Source organism: Pinus tabuliformis, chromosome 9, assembly GCF_031772625.1.
Source record: "Pinus tabuliformis cultivar Carrire ecotype Pingquan chromosome 9, CPIR1, whole genome shotgun sequence".
NCBI lineage: Eukaryota > Viridiplantae > Streptophyta > Pinopsida > Pinales > Pinaceae > Pinus > Pinus tabuliformis.
Genome location: NC_142307.1, coordinates 340,202,556 through 340,222,772, shown reverse-complemented (window position 1 = coordinate 340,222,772; position 20,217 = coordinate 340,202,556).

Below are 20,217 nucleotides of genomic sequence, written 5' to 3'. Positions count from 1 at the left end.
GATAGTTTGTGGCTTGATGAGAGGTAGATACAACGTGCATGGTATGTTATCAAGGAGCTCATGGACTGGAGCCATGACTTTTGGTTACCCCGGGAGCTTGATGGAGGAGCATCCAACTAGGGGTGAACAAGAGGGAGTGTTTGTCTCACGAGTTAATAGGTTCACAAGTCACTGTACCTGAGTTGTTGTTGTTGTTGTTGTTTTTTTTTTTTTTTTTTTTTTTTTTTTTTTTTTTTTTTTTTTTTTTTTTTTCTGTTAGTTAATAGTAGCTGGGACATGACAGCAAGTCCAAAAATTTTTAAATACATTCATAGTCCAAAGTTTCTCTTATAAATCAATTTACCTCCAATTAAAAAACAATCAATTGGGTTGTCAACTATGGACATTGAATAACTCCTACAAATGAATATACTACACATCAAATGTAATGCAAACACATGACTTGATGGCAAAATAATTCCCATATTCATAACTTTACTTCTGCGCAAATGTAGAGCAAAAAGATTTGTCCAAGTTGACAATGATTTTTCCATATTCATTGCTTTAACATAATGTAATAATACATAAATTGTAGTTCTTCTACTGGCCACTGCGTATGTTACCAAATTTTGGGACAATCTAAAATCCATTAGAGTTAATGACTACAATGATCATGGAGAAAAAATAAAATTGACAAAGAGGAATCCGCTCCAACAAGCTCACAAAACTTGTAATATAATTAAAAGAAGCATTAAACATTTTAGGAATAAGTTCAGTAATATGAGAGAAATGGTTATACCAACTTGTGGATTTCTCTCTTTTTATAAATTGTAGCACCTGAAATTCATTAATATATAAAAGTTTCATATTCACAAAGAACCTAGCATTCCATACATCAACAAATATGTCAAAGAACCTAACATTCCATACATCAACAAATATGGAGACAAAGCAATAAAGAAGCTCCTCAAGATGGAAATTTACAAAATGACAACTTAGATCCATCTGATATAAACTCAGTAAGACAACAGACTAAATCTGACCAAAACCAAAACCATTTCCAAAATGACATAAAATCTACATTTCTCCACAAACCAGATGCACAAAGGAATGAAACAACAATACACAAGTACATTCGTTCCAACCAAAACATCTTTTAACTGTACATTCATTCCAACCCAAACATTAAGTGCAATTACATATTTTAGTTATAAGTGTTCTAAAAGAATGAATCGGAAAATGAATTTCATAGATTATTGCAATCACTGCATTTAAAGTATCTGTCTAAGAAGTTCGAAAGTGAAATCTCTGAATGTGAAATCTCTACATATTGTCACAGACTCTATTCCAAAAAATACATAAATGAATTAAAACACAATGCAAATAGGCTAGTCTTCCCACTACGAGCATCAAAATACCTTTATAAATCAATGTGCTCCCAAATAAAACATAATACAAATGGGTAATTCACTCTTGGCATTGAGTTTACCTTATAACCCAATTTACTTTGAATCCAAACACAATGTAAATTTGCTCTTACAAATCAATTTACCTCCAATTCTACCAACTATGGACATTGAATGACTCTTATAAATGAATATACAATGAAAACTGGGCAGGTATACTAGCCCACTATGAGCACCAGAATACCTTTATAAATCAATGCACTTCCAATTAAAACACATTATGAATGGGCAATGCACTCTGGGCATTGAATTTCCCTTATAAACCAATTTACTCGAATCCAAATACAATTCAAAATGTAATGAAAACACTTGACCTGATGGCAAAAGAATTCCCATATTCATAACTTTAATTTTGTGCAAATGTAGAGCAGAAAGATTTGTCCAATTTGACAATGATGTTTCCATATTCATTGCTTTAACATAATGTAATAATACATAAATTGGAGTCCTTCTATTGGCCACTATGTATGTTACCAAATTTTGGGACAAATTAAAATCCCTTAGAGTTAATGACTACAATGACCATGGAGAAAAAACAAACTGACAAAGAGGAATCTGCTCCAACAAGCTCAAAAACTTGTAATGTAATTAAAAGAAGCATGGAACATTTTAGGAATAAGTTCAATAATATGAGAGAAATGGTTATACCAACTTGTGGATTTTTCTTTTTTTATAAACTGTAGCACTTGAAATTCATTAATATATAAAAGTTTCATATTCACAAAGAACCTAGCATTCCATACATGAACAAATATGTCGAAGAACCTAACATTCCATACATCAACAAATATGGAGACATAGCAATAAAGAAGCTCTTTAAGATGGAAATTCACAAAAGGACAACTTAGATCCATCTGATATAAACTCAGTAAGACAATAGACTAAATCTAACCAAAACCAAATCCATTTCCAAAATGACATAAAATCTAGATTTGTCCACAAAGCAGATGCACAAAGGAATGAAACAACAATAAACAGGTACATTTGTTCCAACCAAAACATATTTTAACTGTACATTCATTCCAACCCAAACATTAAGTGAAATTACATCTTTTAGTTGTAAGTGTTATAGAAGAATGAATCGGAAAATGAATTTCACAGATTAATACAGCCACTACATTTAAAGTATCTGTATAAGAAGTTCGAAAGTGAAATCTCTTAATGTGAAATCTTTGCATATTGTCACAGACTCTATTCCAAAAAATACATAAGTGAATTAAAACACAATGCAAATGGGCTAGTCTTCCCACTATGAGCATCAAAATACCTTTATAAATCAATGTACTCCCAATTAAAGCATAATACAAATGGGTCATGCATTCTTGGCATTGAATTTCCCTTATAACCCAATTTATTTGAATCCAAACACAATGCAAAGGTGCTCGTACAAATCAATTTACCTCCAATTTTGCCAACTATGGACATTGAATGACTCTTATAAATGAATATACAATGCAAATTGGGCTGGTATACCAGCCCACTATGAGCATCAGATTACCTTTATAAATCAATGCACTTCCAATTAAAACAGATTACGAATGGGCAATTCACTCTGGGCATTGCATTTCCCTTATAAACCAATTTACTTGAATCCAAACACAATTCTTATAAATCAATTTACCTACAATTAAAACACAATCAATTGGGTTGTCAACTATGGAAATTAAATTACTCCTACAAATGCATATACTACACATCAAATGTAATGCATGTTATGGCCTAAATCTACCTCAGGCTGAGAAAGGCAGGTCTAGGGTAACATCAAACCATGCTTAACCTGGTAGCTAGCCCTACTAGGTCGGGAAAGGGCTCTCTCCTTGTTAATCTTAGGAAAATATGGCCAATAAAGCTTGAGATGACTGATGTAAAGACTAATTTTAGGCTAGGTATATGCTTAGAGGATTTTGATTGAGTTCTATGTTGGTTTGCTAGATCAAATGTGAAAGGCAGTTTTGGGTCTGGGGAATGAACTCAGTCTTGCAAGGGTTTCTGTGGGGCGAGGTAGGAAAATTCTTTAGGACCTTGAATTAAGTGAAATGGAGAGTCTTAAGACTAGGTTGGAGTTGGAGAGGGCATGAAAGTGTCATGATTCCTCTTCAAACAGTAGAAAACATGTAAAGCTAAAAAAACCCTAAGGTAGAGCACTGCAACATCAATGATTTCCACCTTTATACTTGACTGATTTAGTTAAGATGAAAAGAGAGGGATGATGGCACACATAAACACATGATAACTTGAATCACAGAAGGAAAAACAATACTAAATCACCTTGCCACAAGAATCCCACAAAATGCTGCAAACCCTGGTCTATTTCCTTGCCAAACTGCAGAGATGATGTACAATAGTGCTCAAAGCATTCACAAGCGTCCAACCTTTACAAATGACTAAAAAAGTACTAGATATAGGCAACAAACATGCTAGACTTTAGGGGTTGAATTTATGAGTTTAGGAGCTATTTCAACAAGATCTAAACTAAGAACTAAAAAATAGGGAGTGGAGCAACTTGCCTCTAAAACCTAGGAAACTGATTCATTCAGTTCAAAACCACCTATACGTGATGTATCTACCTCCATGAGTGATTTTTCATCATTTTTACGTCAAATTCCATCAATTTACATCATGATTTTGACCATGAGAGAGAAAAAAGTCAAACTGAGAAAAAACTAGGCGAAAAACAGAGTTTTTGGGCAAAAATGGCACTTTTCCATATTCTGCGTAGCGCTTTTTCCTAGCTATTTTTGGAGGCTTTCCACTTCACCAAAATTGCCCCAAGTGGGCTTGTTGGAAATTTATATCTGTCTACTTTCCAAAAAAAGTGGAATTTTTTATTTTGGTGTCCATTTGCCCCTCAAAAAATCAATTCTCCCAACATTGCTTCCTGTGTGGCCAAAAAGGGGCAGAGAGGGCATTTTTGGGGTGTTTTTGACCCTTTTGGAGGCCCAAAACTTGACAAAAATTTCTAGTAATTTCTGGGTATGCATGATTTTTCACAAGGAATCCAAAACTATAAAGTTTTCCTCCAGAGGAGGTCTCTATCAAAAGCGAGCGCCAAGTGGTGCTACGCACCAGACAAAAAAACCTGTTTTTTCCTTCAAAATTTCAAAATTACCAAAAAGTGTGACAAATTTCTTGAAATTTGGCATGAGTGACCTGAATTAAGTACTATGTTGGGCCAAGGAAGCTTCGGCCAAGATCTTGAGCTTATCTTGCTCTTTCTTGCTCCTCAAAGTTTTCATCAATTTGGCTTTTAAGCTCCTTATCCTTGCTTTGCAAATCTTGTTTCTTGCCAAATAATGAAAAGCCATGTGCCTCAACATCTTTTTCTCCTTGTTGGCTTTCTCAAAGAGCTTTTCCAAGTGCATATTTGCCCTCTCTAGTCAAGATTCACGGTCATCGTCAACCTCTTGCTCAAGCGGTGTCAATTTGACTTTCCTCCTCTTTGTTGCTTGCCTATTTTCCCTTATGTTTTGTAGCTCCATGATTGTCTACTTGTCCTCCAACTACTTGTTCCTTTGCTAAAGGTAGTTTATGATCCACTTAGCTCTTTCAAGGTTATGAGACAAGTCATGAATGTCAACTTCCCGTTCTTTGATGATCTCCTTGAGTTTTGAGCTTTGGGAGCCCAAATCAGTGTCCTCATCCTGAATCAAAATGAAATCTCTCTCTTGACCTTCAGAACGCCCTTTATCATGCAATTTTTGTTTCCCTTTGTCCTGTACCTGCTTTGCTGAAGAAGAAGGCAAATCCCCTTTCACCCCAAGTGAAGATAGCATTTGCCTATGGTTTGATGAAGGAAACAAGACCCCTTCCACCCCAGGTGGTGATAGTACTTGTTTGGCAGCTGCAAATAACCTCCTTGTGCCTTTTTGATAAGTGATAAATACTGGCACATTGGTAGTTTGAGTCTCATGAACCTCTTGCTGATTTGAAGGCCCTCCTGCCTCTTGAAACACTGATGGGGTCAATTGAGGGCATTTTAAAACCTCATGTGAAATGAAATCATCCCATGAAACATTCAGCAAACTCAGCTGATGCAAAACAACAATCTTGATCAATGTAAAGTGATAAATGTTGTTGTATTGTTGATGAGGAGGTTTTCTTTGCACCAATGTGGTCATTTTCTCAATATTTTTGCATATGAAATAGGGGAGATTCATCATGCTCACTCTAGTGAAATGCATCAATAATCTGACATGATAAGTGTACAAGCGAGAAAATCTCCCTTCACAGCTAAAGTATTTGATAATGAGCTTCATGAGTGGAGCATATGTGTCGTGTAGTTACCTGAAAGGAAAGACCCTAATAATTTGCTTCTGATAACTAGCCTTGATATAAGGCTCATAATGCTCTTTATCCACAAGTTGTCCTTTATTCCATTGTTCACCCACAGTTGTAATACCTATTGCTTCAGCTATAGTTTCAGGTGTCAAAGTGAAGGTAACACCTACTAAATTGACCTGGCCATTATGAAGATGAAGGAAAAATATTCTAGCAAGCTCAGGGTGGTATTTCACTCTTTCCACCATCTCACAAAACTGGTAGCAAGGTTGATGTTTGAAACATGTTACTACAAGAGGACAAGCCAATAATTTTGTGACTGTAGTGGGCTCCTCCCAGATGTGTTTTCCTCCCTTATGTGGTTTTCTTGGTGTATGAATTTCTTGGGAGGAATCACTCACAGTTTCCTCATCCATTTCATAAGCTGAATCTGTTTCCATATTTTCCACTGTATGGTGTAAAATGATGAGTATGAAGAGATTTTATATCAAGAATAGGTGACTGTTGTTTGATGAATGGGATTGATGAGTGGGACTAATGAAAGGAGGATTTGATGCTGACTATAGGGTTTTTAGGGAGTGATAGGGTTTGGGGATGCAAATTAGGGTTTGGGAATAGTGGGAATTTGATAGGGTTTTAGGGTTTGGGGATAGGGGGGTAGGATGAATGCAAATGAGAGAGGGAAAGGGAAATTAAATTTGGGAAATATAGTGGAGGGGAATGTGAAAATGATATAGAGGGTAAAATGGCAATAATGACAAAATTGCAAACCCTAGACAATTTTTGTAGTGCAACTGTGCAACAAACTACGGTTTATTTTTTCACCTATTAAAATACCATCAAAGCTGATCAAATCTCTTGTAATGGCACAATGAAAGTTTCCACTTACTTGAGGAATGATGATTGCAAAGTTTTTAGAGCTTGGGCAAGTCGATTGGATGAACTTTAGGCTTAGAGTACTAGTGCACCGCGCCAACACACAGGTGCACTGCGCTCAATAGGTGCACCGTGCTTGTTGATCTTTCAGTGCAATTTCTGTGCTCTGTGTGCCGTGTTGAGTAGGTGCACTGCGCCACTACCTAGGTGTGCCGCGCCAGGAAGATTTGAAACTTTTGCTGCAGTTTTTCTCCCTTTGCCTCAAAAACGTGATTTTCGTTTGTCCACTCTCTCATTAGGCACAAATGAAGTCTTTAACATGAAAGAACATTTTATATACAAGTGACTTTAATTTTTCATTTACGAAAAACCCACTTTCTAATGTTTGCTTTTCACTTGGTTCTTTAAAACTCTGTTTTACAGCTTGGCCCTCTTTTTGACTTTTGATGGACTAATGCTTTGAATTTCTTGTCTCTCTTACAGGAGCTGAAGTACAGGAGTTTGGCAAGGTGACTAGGGCTACATTTCCAGACTTATTACATATAGGAAAATTAAAATTACATGAAATTTTATACATAAAACGTAAAAACTCTGTTTTTCCTCAAAACAAGGTTTTGAGAAAAAATCAATCACTGAGTATGTCATTATTGAAGTTTTTGATGCTAAGACTTTATTTGACCTCCTCATGTGCCTGCTAACCATTATTGAGCTTTTACAAGACTATGATGACAAACCCTAGACCTAACGAGACCTAAAACCCTAAAAAAAAAAGTTGCAAATGTAAAGACAGAAAATGACTGTAAATGACTTGAACTTGTGAAAATAGGCCAGCAGGTAAAGACCATGAGGGAAATTTGATAATATGCCACTACCATCAGATGATCCATGATCCTAATGGAGTGCAGTTGATCAGATGGGACACCTAAAATGCATGCAAAAAGAGAAATTTTGATCACTGATGGAGGGATGAAGATACCGACACTAACAATGCAAACACTTTACTTAATGGAAAAAGACTTCCCATATTCATAACTTCACTTTTGTGCAAATGTAGAGCAAAAATATTTGTCCAAGTTGACAATGATGTTTCCATATTCATTGCTTTAACATAATGTAATAATACATAAATTGCAGTCCTTCTATTGGCCACTGCATATGTTACCAAATTTTGGGACAAATTAAAATCCCTTAGAGTTAATGACTACAATGATCATGGAGAAAAAACAAATTGACAAAGAGGAATCCGCTCCAACAAGCTCACAAAACTTGTACTGTAATTAAAAGAAGCATGGAACATTTGAGGAATAAGTTCAATAATATGAGAGAAATGGTTATACCAACTTGTGGATTTTTCTCCTTTTATAAACTATAGCACTTGAAATTCATTAACATATAAAAGTTTCATATTCACAAAGAACCTAGCATTCCATACATCAACAAATATGTCAACGAACCTAACATTCCATACCTCAACAAATATGGAGACATAGCAATAAAGAAGCTCGTCAAGATGGAAATTTACAAAAGGACAACTTAGATCCATGTCATATAAACTCAATAAGACAACAGACTAAATGTTATAGACATTTTTGTGCCTAACAGCATGGAGCATGAAATGTCGATAATCTGAGGGATCCAAAGTCCCTAAACATGTTGTTCTTACCCTTAGAGGAACAAGGTCAGCAAACCACAGCACTGAAAATCAGTTCTCCACCTGAAAACACTAAAAAACAAGCTATTTCTGGATCATGTCAGCTGCTCCACTGAGCATCTGCGCTGAATGTCAATTGCTCCACTCTGTACCTGCGCTGAATGTCAAATCTAATGAAGGCTACCTGCGCTGGGCGAGATTGGCCAAGTGGCACAGTCATTCTGCAAGGTGTCAATTGCCCAGGAAGCTTCCAAACTGACACTTGGGTCAAGGAATTCGCCTTGTGATGAGTAAGAGGGTCTTGATCTCCAAGTGGAAGCAAGAATCTCCAAGTGGACTCAAGAACTGAAGATTAACTAAAGTGGGAGAGGACACTAGTCAGCTTCATGTCAGTCTCAAGCTGACTCATCCTTTCTCCAAATCTCCTATATATAGAGCTCTCTCATGAGGTCTCAGGAGGCTGGAATTTTGTGCAAGTAAGGAAGTGCTGTTGGTTTGTGTATAGAACTATTGGGTGATTGCTTTGAAGGAGGTGAAGAGGAGATTTCTTTCTGTTGGGAGGTGTTGCTGGATTAGGCCTCTTATGGTTGTAACACTCTCAGAAACTTTACTTCTTCCATTAATAAAGCATTTGAGGTTCTTCTATATGCATGTGTCTCTATGGCGAATTGATGCTTGTATATTTGATTTATTCTAATCCTTGAATCAGTTATGGATGTATGCTTCTTGTAGTTTCCCTTTCTTGTGCTTTTGCGGGATCTTTGTGTAGCTGGGCCAGTGAAAGAGCAAGGAGCTGGGAGCAAGCAACAAAGAGGGAAGATTCGATCAACCATTAGCGGAAGATAATGGTTAGTGGATCCCTTTCTCCTCTCTCTTACATCTCATAAGGAAGTAATCTTGAATAGCTTTGTATTCAGTTGTTGCTGAGGTACTATCACCCTTAGAGTGGGATAGGGTCATTCCGTATTGGATACTTTTCCCAACAACAAATTGGCGACTCCGCTGGGGATCGTATCTTGTTGGTTGATTGTGTTTTTGCTATTCATTTCATAAACAAAGGGAGTACCGAATCGAACTGTGTTTGAATCTTTCAAATACAAAGTAGAGGGCAGCTACTCTAGCTCAGTTTCTGGGCAAGTTTATGATTTGAAGAGCTGATCCACAAGGACTCTAATAAGCTCTTAGTGATAGCTTTTCATCCTCCTTGTCATCCCTTAGTGTGTCCTTGACTGATAGCTTCTGATTTGAGCAAAAACTGTGAATTTTTGAGCAATCTGTGACCCGGAAACCACCAGAAACGAAAGTTTCGTTCTTCAGTGCAGGCTGTACAAAGGCTGTTTGCATTTTAGCGCAGTTCCCGAAGGGGCTACCTGCGCTGGACCAGTCCTGCCTTGTGCTGCTGGGGTTTCCTGCTGGTTCTTGCCTTGTTTTCACTCTTGTTTTTGCTGTTTGTTACTAGTCAGTGGGCCTATCTGAAACCAACTTTCCTTGTCACTATTCCGCCTCAGTTGTATAAAGAAACTTTGTTTGTTCTTTGTGTATTTCTTATGCATTTACAGTTTCCCATAACGAAAAGTGAACTAGTCTTGTTGTGGCCTCTTAGATCTAGACCTGTGATAAAGTGTCGTTTTGATCTTAAGAGTTAGTTTATTTGTTGTTCATAGCTGATTGAGCTTTTTCTTTCATCATTTGGTTTGAATTTATATATTTCTAGTGTCGAAACAAGTAAATCTTAAGGTGTCTTTTGATTTTGGACAAGCTTGTTTGCTTTCACTTGAAATTGAATTCAAAATTATACAACAGCTTTCTTTTTGCATTTCACCAACATTAAGAAAGAGAAAAGAAATACTTGCATTGTGCATGTGCATTGTGACAGCTTGCATGTTGATTTAGGAAAATGCATTAGTGTGTGCTCTATGATCTGTGTGAAAAGGTGTTATCTTTCTTTTCCCTCAGTAGTTAAGGTTTTCAAAGTTGAAAGATTGAAAAGCTTGCTTATCATCTTAGACTGCATTTAGGAGTGTTACTATACATCTCGTGGTGATCCATAAAGGCAAACTGCTAAACAAGATCAACCTTAAAATAAATTGAATTTACATAACAACGCATTGAAACATAACACAAACATCTAGAGGTCTAAGCTAGAGACGTGTTCCGGCGTCGTTAAAGGTGATATCTTAGCGTTGAGTGGTTGGGTGATTCCTCCACGGTGAAGCGATAAGTATCAATACGGACTTGCTCTCACGTACCGTCGCGTATATATTGGGAGAACCCTATAGGAATAAAGCCTTTATCCAATAGGAAACCGTGTCGGCCGCCCTACTGATCGCAATGCAGTGAACACAGCATTCACGAAGATCGACCACCCGTACCGTAAAACGTATTCTGTGGTTTTGCGAAAAGTTTGGCACACCCTCTGCCTAGAACTCCAGAGCAGTTTCTTTTGGCCTTTTTCAAACTCTATAACTGAAAAAGTCCAACCGAGCATTTGTCACTTCGGGCTCGTTAAAACATCGAAGGAGACTAGAGTCATCTTTAGCTTTTTCTCGACTCTTAAAAAGTGAAAAAGCAAGTTGTGTCTAAGCGTCGTTATAAAATTTATTTTAAACGGAACATAATCACCTCCTATTCCTGCGTTGATCTTAAGTTGAGAACATGGAACGCCCCAACCAAGGAACTCCACATGATGGAAATCCTAGTCCATTCTCCTCTTGGGGAGAAGTCGGTGCGCCCCACATGGCCACATTGTTGCTTCCAGGACTGACAATTGGCCTGCCTATTTGGCTATTCTCAACTAATGTAGTTCAGACCACCATGGTTCCTGAGCAGTCGAGTCAATAGTTAGATCAGTCTAGAGCTGCCCACCAGCCTTCTACTTCTTATAACTCTTCCTCTAATCCTTCATCTTCACAAGGTGGGGCTGGCAAAAGCCAAGCTCCCATGGAGAAGAAGGAGAAGAAGAAGAGAGAAAGGAAGAAGAAGGAGCCTAAGGTGACTGGGGTCAAGCAAAAGACATTTGACAAAAACCCACACACAGCACAGACCGGGCCTAAATCACCATGTGTCATATGTAAAAGAGACCACTTCCATAAAGATTGTCCCTGTATTCCCCGGATACTGAGGGACTGGTCACCTCGTTTGCACAATTCGGGAGCATCAACCTCTGATAACCATGTTGATTGCGTACCGTCAACCAGCGAAAGTGAAGGTTCAAGACAAAGAGGGGGAGTAAGATCCCCCTGCAGACTGTGTGAAGGCGGTCACGCCATCCACCATTGTCCCTTCTTAGACGAAGCGAAGAGAGTTTTGGAAGATCGTCTTGTTCCACCGGCAATACTTCCTCCTGGATACAAAAAACTCGTGCCGAGTCCTTCGTTGGTTGAAAATACAGCTGGCCTGCTCAAGTGGTCAGCTGAAGCGTCAGTCATTGAAAATGAACCTACTGAATCCAGACCAGACGAAAGTCTATAGGTCGATACGGCAGTTGACCCGGTTCTTCCTTCAGAGGTTTCATCCTCAAATGACACCGTCACTGAAGATTCATCTTCAAATGACACCCTCACTGAAGAGAATAAGGATGACACCATCCAGATTCTTTTCATCAACACAGATTCTGATGAGCATCAGGGCAATGCGCCCGTTCCTTTATCGCAGGAAGGAACATCGTCAGGATCGTATCCGGCCGTGTATTCGGTCCCACCACCAAGCAACCTGGTTGTGTCTTTTGATTGGAACCAACTAGGCAGACCCCGGTTACCAGCCGGTATACCATTCAGAATCATAGTCCAAATCTACAGAATGGTAATGGCTGGAACTATCATTGATGAAGGGGCATCTGTGAGTATCCTTTCCTCTATTGCTTGGAAAGCACTGGGTTCCCCAGAGCTTTTGCCTGAGATAAGAAATCTCTCAGGTTTTGATAAAGGAACCAGTCGACCATTAGGGATCCTCCCTAATGTGCCTGTTACATTGAAAGGGAAGACCGTTCAAATGAACGTGATGGTCGTTCAAGGACCCTTGGATTATAACCTACTCCTTGGACGAGACTATATATATTGCATGGGAGCTATAGTCTCCTCACTCTTTAGAGTAATGTGTTTTCCACACGAAGGAAGAATGGTCAAGCTCGTAGACCAACTTTCATTCCCAGGATCACGCATCGCAAATAGTCAAATACCAACCCTCAATGGTCTATTCACCCAAGAAATGTCTCCACCCCCAGTCCTCCTTCCCGATGAGTGCGAGTGATTCGGAAAGATGGGACTGGAACCCAGGGGGCATGCATCCTGGTCTGCTTCGGGCAGAGGAAACCTTGGGTATAAAGTAGAATTTCTGCGGAAGAATATGACTAGTCCGTACCCCGTCCGGAAGAAGGAAGAGGGGTTTTTCTGGAACAGGATTCTTTTGTCAAAGTTATGTGTTTGATGATTTTAGTCATTCACCTTTGTCTAAACAGGTAGGCTACCAAAGAGAGAGATTCTTTTGCGGCAGCAAATTGTAACCATCTTTGGGTAAAAGGCAAGCCTCACCCATTAAAACTAATGTTTTAGAAGATAAGTAGGGGCAGCCTCCAAAGAAAGAGATTCCTTTGCTGCAACAAATAGTAACCATCGTTGAGTAACCTAATGATAGACATCGCCAGAAAAAGAGTTTCATTTGCGGCAGCAAATAAAACCATTTTTTGGATAACCTGAAAGAGGCAAGCCTCACCCATCAAAACAAATGTTTTGAAGGATAAGTAGGGGCAGCCTTGAAATTGTACCTTATACCTGGGGGCATGCAAACCTTTTGGAGTGTAAGCAAAGAGCGGTCATTGATCGTTTCCTAACTTACATAAAGAAAGGATGAGAGGGAGCAAAGCTTAGTGAAGATGAAGCTCTATAAAAAATAGAGATCTCACAGGAGACATTCTTATCTTATGACTGGTATATCGAGCAGTTTTAGCATAAAGTTCATGCTCGTTAAAAAATAAACGCAAGATCCGAGCAGTTTTAACGCGGTCTTCATGCTCGTTAAAAAATAAATAAAAGCAGTGAGCAATGTTTCCTCCAGAGTTTAAGCTCATTTTTATCTAAAAAAAGAACCTATCCCGGTAAATAACCTTTGTGATCGTAATTTTATCAGCCATAAAAAGCCTTGGTCGTGTTTTGCACCCGCCACCTCCACCGTGATTTGGCCGATCGTTCACCTCCATATGATTGTTTACCTATTTTGAGGAACAGCTGCGAAGAGTGATTTCACCTAGCCATCCTTGTGACACTGCCGTGATTGGAAAATTCCAACCTGTACCTGGAATCTGTTGCTATCCCTGTTTATCACTTGTTCCTCAAAAGACGAGTCTTCTTTGAGCTCTTTTCATCTGACTCGTAAAATATGAAAAGTTTGCCGAGTTTTGGCCTTCCAGCTCGTTAAAGTGACCGGAAGAGCTATCCCTCCTCTAGATTTTAATCTTGTTGGACCTGAGGGATTATTACACAAAAAGGTCGAGCGCTTGTTTTATTCGGCTCGTTAAAGTTATCGAAAATTCATCCCTTCTGTATTGTTTTATACTTTTTCGGACTTAAGGGATTAGATGACGAAAAAGGAATTTTGGAGTTAACTTTCTGTACCTTTTCAGACTCTCTAAAAATGAAAAGGACCGAGTTTTCCTTGTCGTTAGACTCGTTAAAATGATTAAATAGCGACAAACTTGTCTTTAGACGAGAACGAGTTTCCCTATCGCTAAGCTCGTTAAAACATAGCGATGGGCTTGCCCGAAGGGCAGGTTATAGAACAAGCATATGTTATCCTCCTCAAGCTTGACAACAATAAAGAGGTACTGGTCAGAAATGACTGGGGAAAAATTGGGAGAACCTCAAAGCTTTAATGGTAGCAAGTCGCTCTTGAACATGACACTTTGTCCTCCGTATCACATCGGGTTGGGTTGTTTCATTCACCGGTCTCATCACCATGGTCCTCGCCAAACCATCCACATTTGGGGTAATGCTACCGATCCATCACATCAGTGTCGTTATATGTTCAAGAGATGTTGTTCAGAAAGAGTCAACCGTGTCCCATCCACTGCCATACATTATCCTTCATCCACCCATGATCGCCACCCTGAATCATATTTCACAGATTGTTTTCACCTCCACTAAAATCATTAGCTCCGTTCCGTGACACTGATGTGGGATTCATTAAGGCCCTCCTTTGACGGATCGCTTCTTGTCGACTTCAGCTCATTATCCAGGAAGTTGATCTAGGAACACCCCCCCCAGTACTTTGAAACTTGCATGCCTCAATGGCAAGTTTCTCACTTCCGGCGACAGGTATACATCAATGACCTTCGACCAGAAGATTTTGCGTGGTGTTCGACGCCAAGTCCTTTATTCACACCACGTGAATTGTACTGCAATACCTTGAGGGTCATTGTCATTATTGATGATTCCTCTCGCGCTTGTTAACGGTTTACCTTATTGACCGGTAATCAAGCGATGTCTTTCCATGTTCGACTTCAGCGCAATTCTCACATGGATCGACTTGTACTTAGAGTGAAGATCGAACGAGTTTGAAGACCCCGGATCTAGTTTCATCCATCCGGGCTGCGATATATATTCAGGATATAAAGACATTTGTTATGTACATCATTGCAACAGATGATCATCCTACTCAAAGGATGATAATGTCAGCAGAGAATTATCAGTCTACCATCAGACGATCGTCTGTTCTATGTACCAAAATGAATTTATAAAGCTGAGCATGGGAATGCCCGCCTCAGCTAGATCATGAAAGCAGAATGAAAAATAATGTATTGTATTGTATTTTATTACAGGGCACCTCTCAGCGATTGAATGAATTTCGGATCCTCCTGATAAAGCATTTCACCCGATAAACGACCTCATACTTTAGGGGGCAACTGTTATAGACATTTTTGTGCCTAACAGCATGGAGCATGAAATGTCGATAATCTGAGGGATCCAAAGTCCCTAAACATGTTTTTCTTACCCTTAGAGGAACAAGGTCAGCAAACCACAACACTGAAAATCAGTTCTCCACCTGAAAACACTAAAAAACAAGCTATTTCTGGATCATGTCAGCTGCTCCACTGAGCATCTGCGCTGAATGTCAACTGCTCCACTCTGTACCTGCGCTGAATGTCAAATCTAATGAAGGCTACCTGCGCTGGGCGAGATTGGCCAAGTGGCACAGTCATTCTGCAAGGTGTCAATTGCCCAGGAAGCTTCCAAACTGACACTTGGGTCAAGGAATTCGCCTTGTGATGATTAAGAGGGTCTTGATCTCCAAGTGGAAGCAAGAATCTCCAAGTGGACTCAAGAACTGAAGATTAACTAAAGTGGGAGAGGACACTAGTCAGCTTCATGTTAGTCTCAAGCTGACTCATCCTTTCTCCAAATCTCCTATATATAGAGCTCTCTCATGAGGTCTCAGGAGGCTGGAATTTTGTGCAAGTAAGGAAGTGCTGTTGGTTTGTGTATAGAACTATTGGGTGATTGCTTTGAAGGAGGTGAAGAGGAGATTTCTTTCTGCTGGGAGGTGTTGCTGGATTGGGCCTCTTATGGTTGTAACACTCTCAGAAACTTTACTTATTCCATTAATAAAGCATTTGAGGTTCTTCTATATGCATGTGTCTCTATGGCGAATTGATGCTTGTATATTTGATTTATTCTAATCCTTGAATCAGTTATGGATGTATGCTTCTTGTAGTTTCCCTTTCTTGTGCTTTTGCAGGATCTTTGTGTAGCTGGGCCAGTGAAAGAGCAAGGAGCTGGGAGCAAGCAGCAAAGAGGGAAGATTGGATCAACCATTAGCGGAAGATAACGGTTAGTGGATCCCTTTCTCCTCTCTCTTACATCTCATAAGGAAGTAATCTTGAATAGCTTTGTATTCAGTTGTTGCTGAGGTACTATCACCCTTAGAGTGGGATAGGGTCATTCCGTATTGGATACTTTTCCCAACAACACTAAATATGACCAGAACCAAAGCCATTTCCAAAATGACATAAAATCCAGATTTCTCCACAAACCAAATGCCACAAATGAATGAAACAATAATACACAAGTACATTCGTTCCAACCCAAACATCTTTCAATTGTACATTCATTCCAACCCAAACATTAATTGGAATTACATCTTTTAACTGTAAGTGTTATAGAAGAATGAATCAGAAAATGAATTTCACAGATTAATGCAATCAATGTATTTAAAGTATATGTCTAAGAAGTTCAAATGTGAAATCTTTGCATATTACTGCAAACTCTATTCCAAACAATAAATAAATGAATTAAAACACAATGCAAATGGGCTGGCCTGCCCACTATGAGCATCAAAATACCTTTATAAATAAATGTACCTCCAATTGAAACATAATACAAATGGGTAATGCACTCTCGGCATTGAATTTCCCTTATAACCCAATTTACTTCGAATCCAAACATAATGCAAAGTTTCTCTTACAAATCAATTTAACTCGAAAAAAATCATTTGGCCAAAAAAAAAAAAAATTCCATCTCACACTGATAAGGTTGGGTAATTAGTTGTGTGATTTTTTTAGGACCTCCATTGGATACCATAGAAAGTAAACTCCACCATATACAAATAAGATAACCCTTATAACAATTCAATCCAAATATCCAAAAAACACCACAGAGATGATTTCCTCGTCAAAATTCATTACAGAGCTAATCAGACAACAGAAAAAATAATTGCTCGCATTAGATTTGAAGGCAAAGAAGGTCTAAACACCACAAATCAGATGGACCACAAAGCATTCAAATCCCATAATAGACCATAGGGTTGAGGTTGTCCCTTAGATACCATAGAAAGTAAACTCCACCGTATACAAATCAAATAACCCTTATAATAGTTAAATCCAAATATCCAAAAAACACCACATAGATGAACTCAGTGTCAAAATTCATTACAGAGCTAATCATACCACAAAGAAAAATAAAAAAATATAAAGTATAAAAAATAAAAATTGCCTGCATAGATTTGAAGGCAAAGAAGGTCTAAACAACACAAATCAGATGAACCACAGAGCATTTCAATCCCAAAATAGACCATAGGGTCGAGGCTACCCCTTGGATACCATAGAAAGTAAACTCCACCATATACAAATCATATAACCCTTATAACAGTGCAATCCAAATATCCATAAAACACCACAGAGGTTATTTCCGTGTCAAAATTCATTACAAAGCTAATTATACCACATAAAAAACAATTACCCGCATCAAATTTGAAGGCAAAGAAGGTCTAAACAACAAAAATGAGATGAACCACAGAGCATTTCAATCCCAAAATAGACCATAGGGTCGAGGCTACCCCTTCACACCCTACTTAAATCGCATCACCCTTGAGTGGAGCTTCCAGCTATAGGTTCCTACCCCAAATGAGGGTTTATAGCCCCATCTTATCAAATTGTAGCCTACCAGAGGAGCTTCCTAAGCGTATCAAACACTTTAGACTCAAAAAATCACCTGAGATTTAGTGGGTACATGGGCTAAACCTAGGGTCAAATTAAATCAAACACTGCGCCCAAAAAATTAAGAAAACAACTCACGTTCAGGGGAGGGTAAGGGGAGGGTAACAAAGCAAGCAAAATTGATAGAAATCATAACAGAAATCAGAAGAAAATGCAGAAAACATGCAATAAGAGCTAATTTCCCAGCAAATTCAAGTGTTCAAAAACACAATAGTGCAGCAAGAGAAAAAAGAACAAAAATCCCAACAACAGGTTTAGGTGTTGAAAAACACAGTGGCTGGTAGGATTTAGAATCCTACCAGATAGACACAGAAGCCACCACCATGTCCAAACATCCCCCAGACCTTGCCATACCTTTTCTGCAACAACCACACAAATTACCTGCAACCAAAACTTGTAAAACATGAAAAATTAGCAGTTGGCAAAAACATACAAACAAATTACAGGCAATTCGAAAAAAAACCCATGTATTTAGAAATTTACCTTCATGGACCTCGAATTGGTTAGAATTTTGTAGTGGCTCCTTCCCGAATAATAGGCCGTGAGAATTGAACAACGACCAAGGTATTTGTAGACCCTCAACGGTGCAGAACGAACAACAACAATGACATTTGTAAACCCCCGACGATGCAGAGTGTTTAACAACAACAACATAGTTAAACCCCCCTTGAAACAGGTAAAGCAACAAAACCCTAAACCCTGAACAGCAATGCTAGGCGTAATTAAACAACCACACCATAAACCCTAAACTACTAACGAACCACTGCAAGAAACCTCACCCGGTGAATATCTCAAGAATGGTGGACAAGGCGAACCAGTATTGGAGCCGTCCCAAGCCATCGTTGGTGGAGCGCATCACCCACACACCGGACCTAAACAAAACAACACCGGGTAGAGAAGACATCACACAAAAGAGACGGAATGAAACCCTAAATGATGAGGTAGCTGAAAACTTAAATGCCCCCACCCACCACAACATGTGGCATGAACTATTCGAAAGGTGTCATACAAGGTTGGCAGGTGTCTCCACATTGGCAGCTGAGGTGGATAGGAGGGCACACAGGTAATGGTGTCACTCCCCTAGAACTTGGTCCACTGGATCTGTAAGAGGGAATAATATTGTTCCTTGCGATTTGCTTGTTTATTGAAACGATATTTTCCTACTGCCATGTGTTAATGTTGCGCACTCCAGTGGCTTTGAGGTCAGAGGAAAAGATGGTAAAGAAGAGAATGCAACTTTGCGTATTTGACTAACTAAATCTAAAACGGTTAATAATTTATTTTGTTTATGCTAGTAATATTTTATTTTACTATTTAATATAAATTAAACCACTTCTTATTCTTGAATTTTTAAATTTATATTAAATTTTACATAATCTTATTTTAAAAATTATTCAAAATTACTTTACCTAGTGATAAAAAAGACCCCAAAAAGATAGCTACCATGTAATAAATTAATAGTTGGCTTTATACTTTGTTTTTTTCATGATTATTATACTATTTCCATCTTATATTGTAATATTCTCATTTAATAAATAAGACAATAGTTAATCATTGACTTATTATTCAATATTTATTCATTGTATTTTTTATAATAATTAATTAGGTTTGTTTTTTCACAATATTTTAATATGAAATAATAATAATTTAATATTTTGTTATGTTATATTATTGAAATTTATGAAAATATAATTATAATTAATACATATTTAATTAAAATCAGATTCTTTAGTTAAAAGTAATAAAATCTGTCTATAAGGTGTAGATAGTGATGGGCGTAGTATTAAGTCATTTTGTTGCGAGGAAATTAAGTGGACAAAAATCTATTTATGTTAACGGCTATTGTGGTGTGATTCTCAAATCGATTATGTTAAGTGTTGATGTGGCCTAGCTGTAGTGTGATCTAGCTGTAGTGTGATCCTAGGTTCTGAACGCATATTCTTCAGCCTCCCATAAGACCAGGCCCCACACATAGGATTATGACATTTTTCAAGGTACTACCTTCAAACAGGGGCACAAAGAAAACGATTGATATCGTTTCATATCCAAACTCTAGACCAGTGAGGATCAGTGGGACCTCACCCCGCAACACGAGACCCCAGCAACTAAACCGTATCAGATCTATCCCTTGGAGACGAACTAGGTCCTCCAAACCTCAGCAGTGCACATAGTCCCCTAGACAATGAGTTAGTGGATAGTCCTTACCTCCCACTGACCCTTCATCTCACAAGCAAACTTTGTGGAATTTTTTTCAATGCTCTTGAGCCAATCTCGAATGTTAGGAGAATGGGTCTAATTCTCTTCATCAAAGCATTCCATACATTGTATCTTTTATATTCTACCTTTTATATTCATGCATTGTATTTTTTATAAAAGACCCTAATTTTATGAACATAATTGTATTCAAAAGTCTCTTTGACCTACTTTATGGTCCTCAGTTAAACATAAATATAATTGTCTTCTATCATCTTGATTATAACATT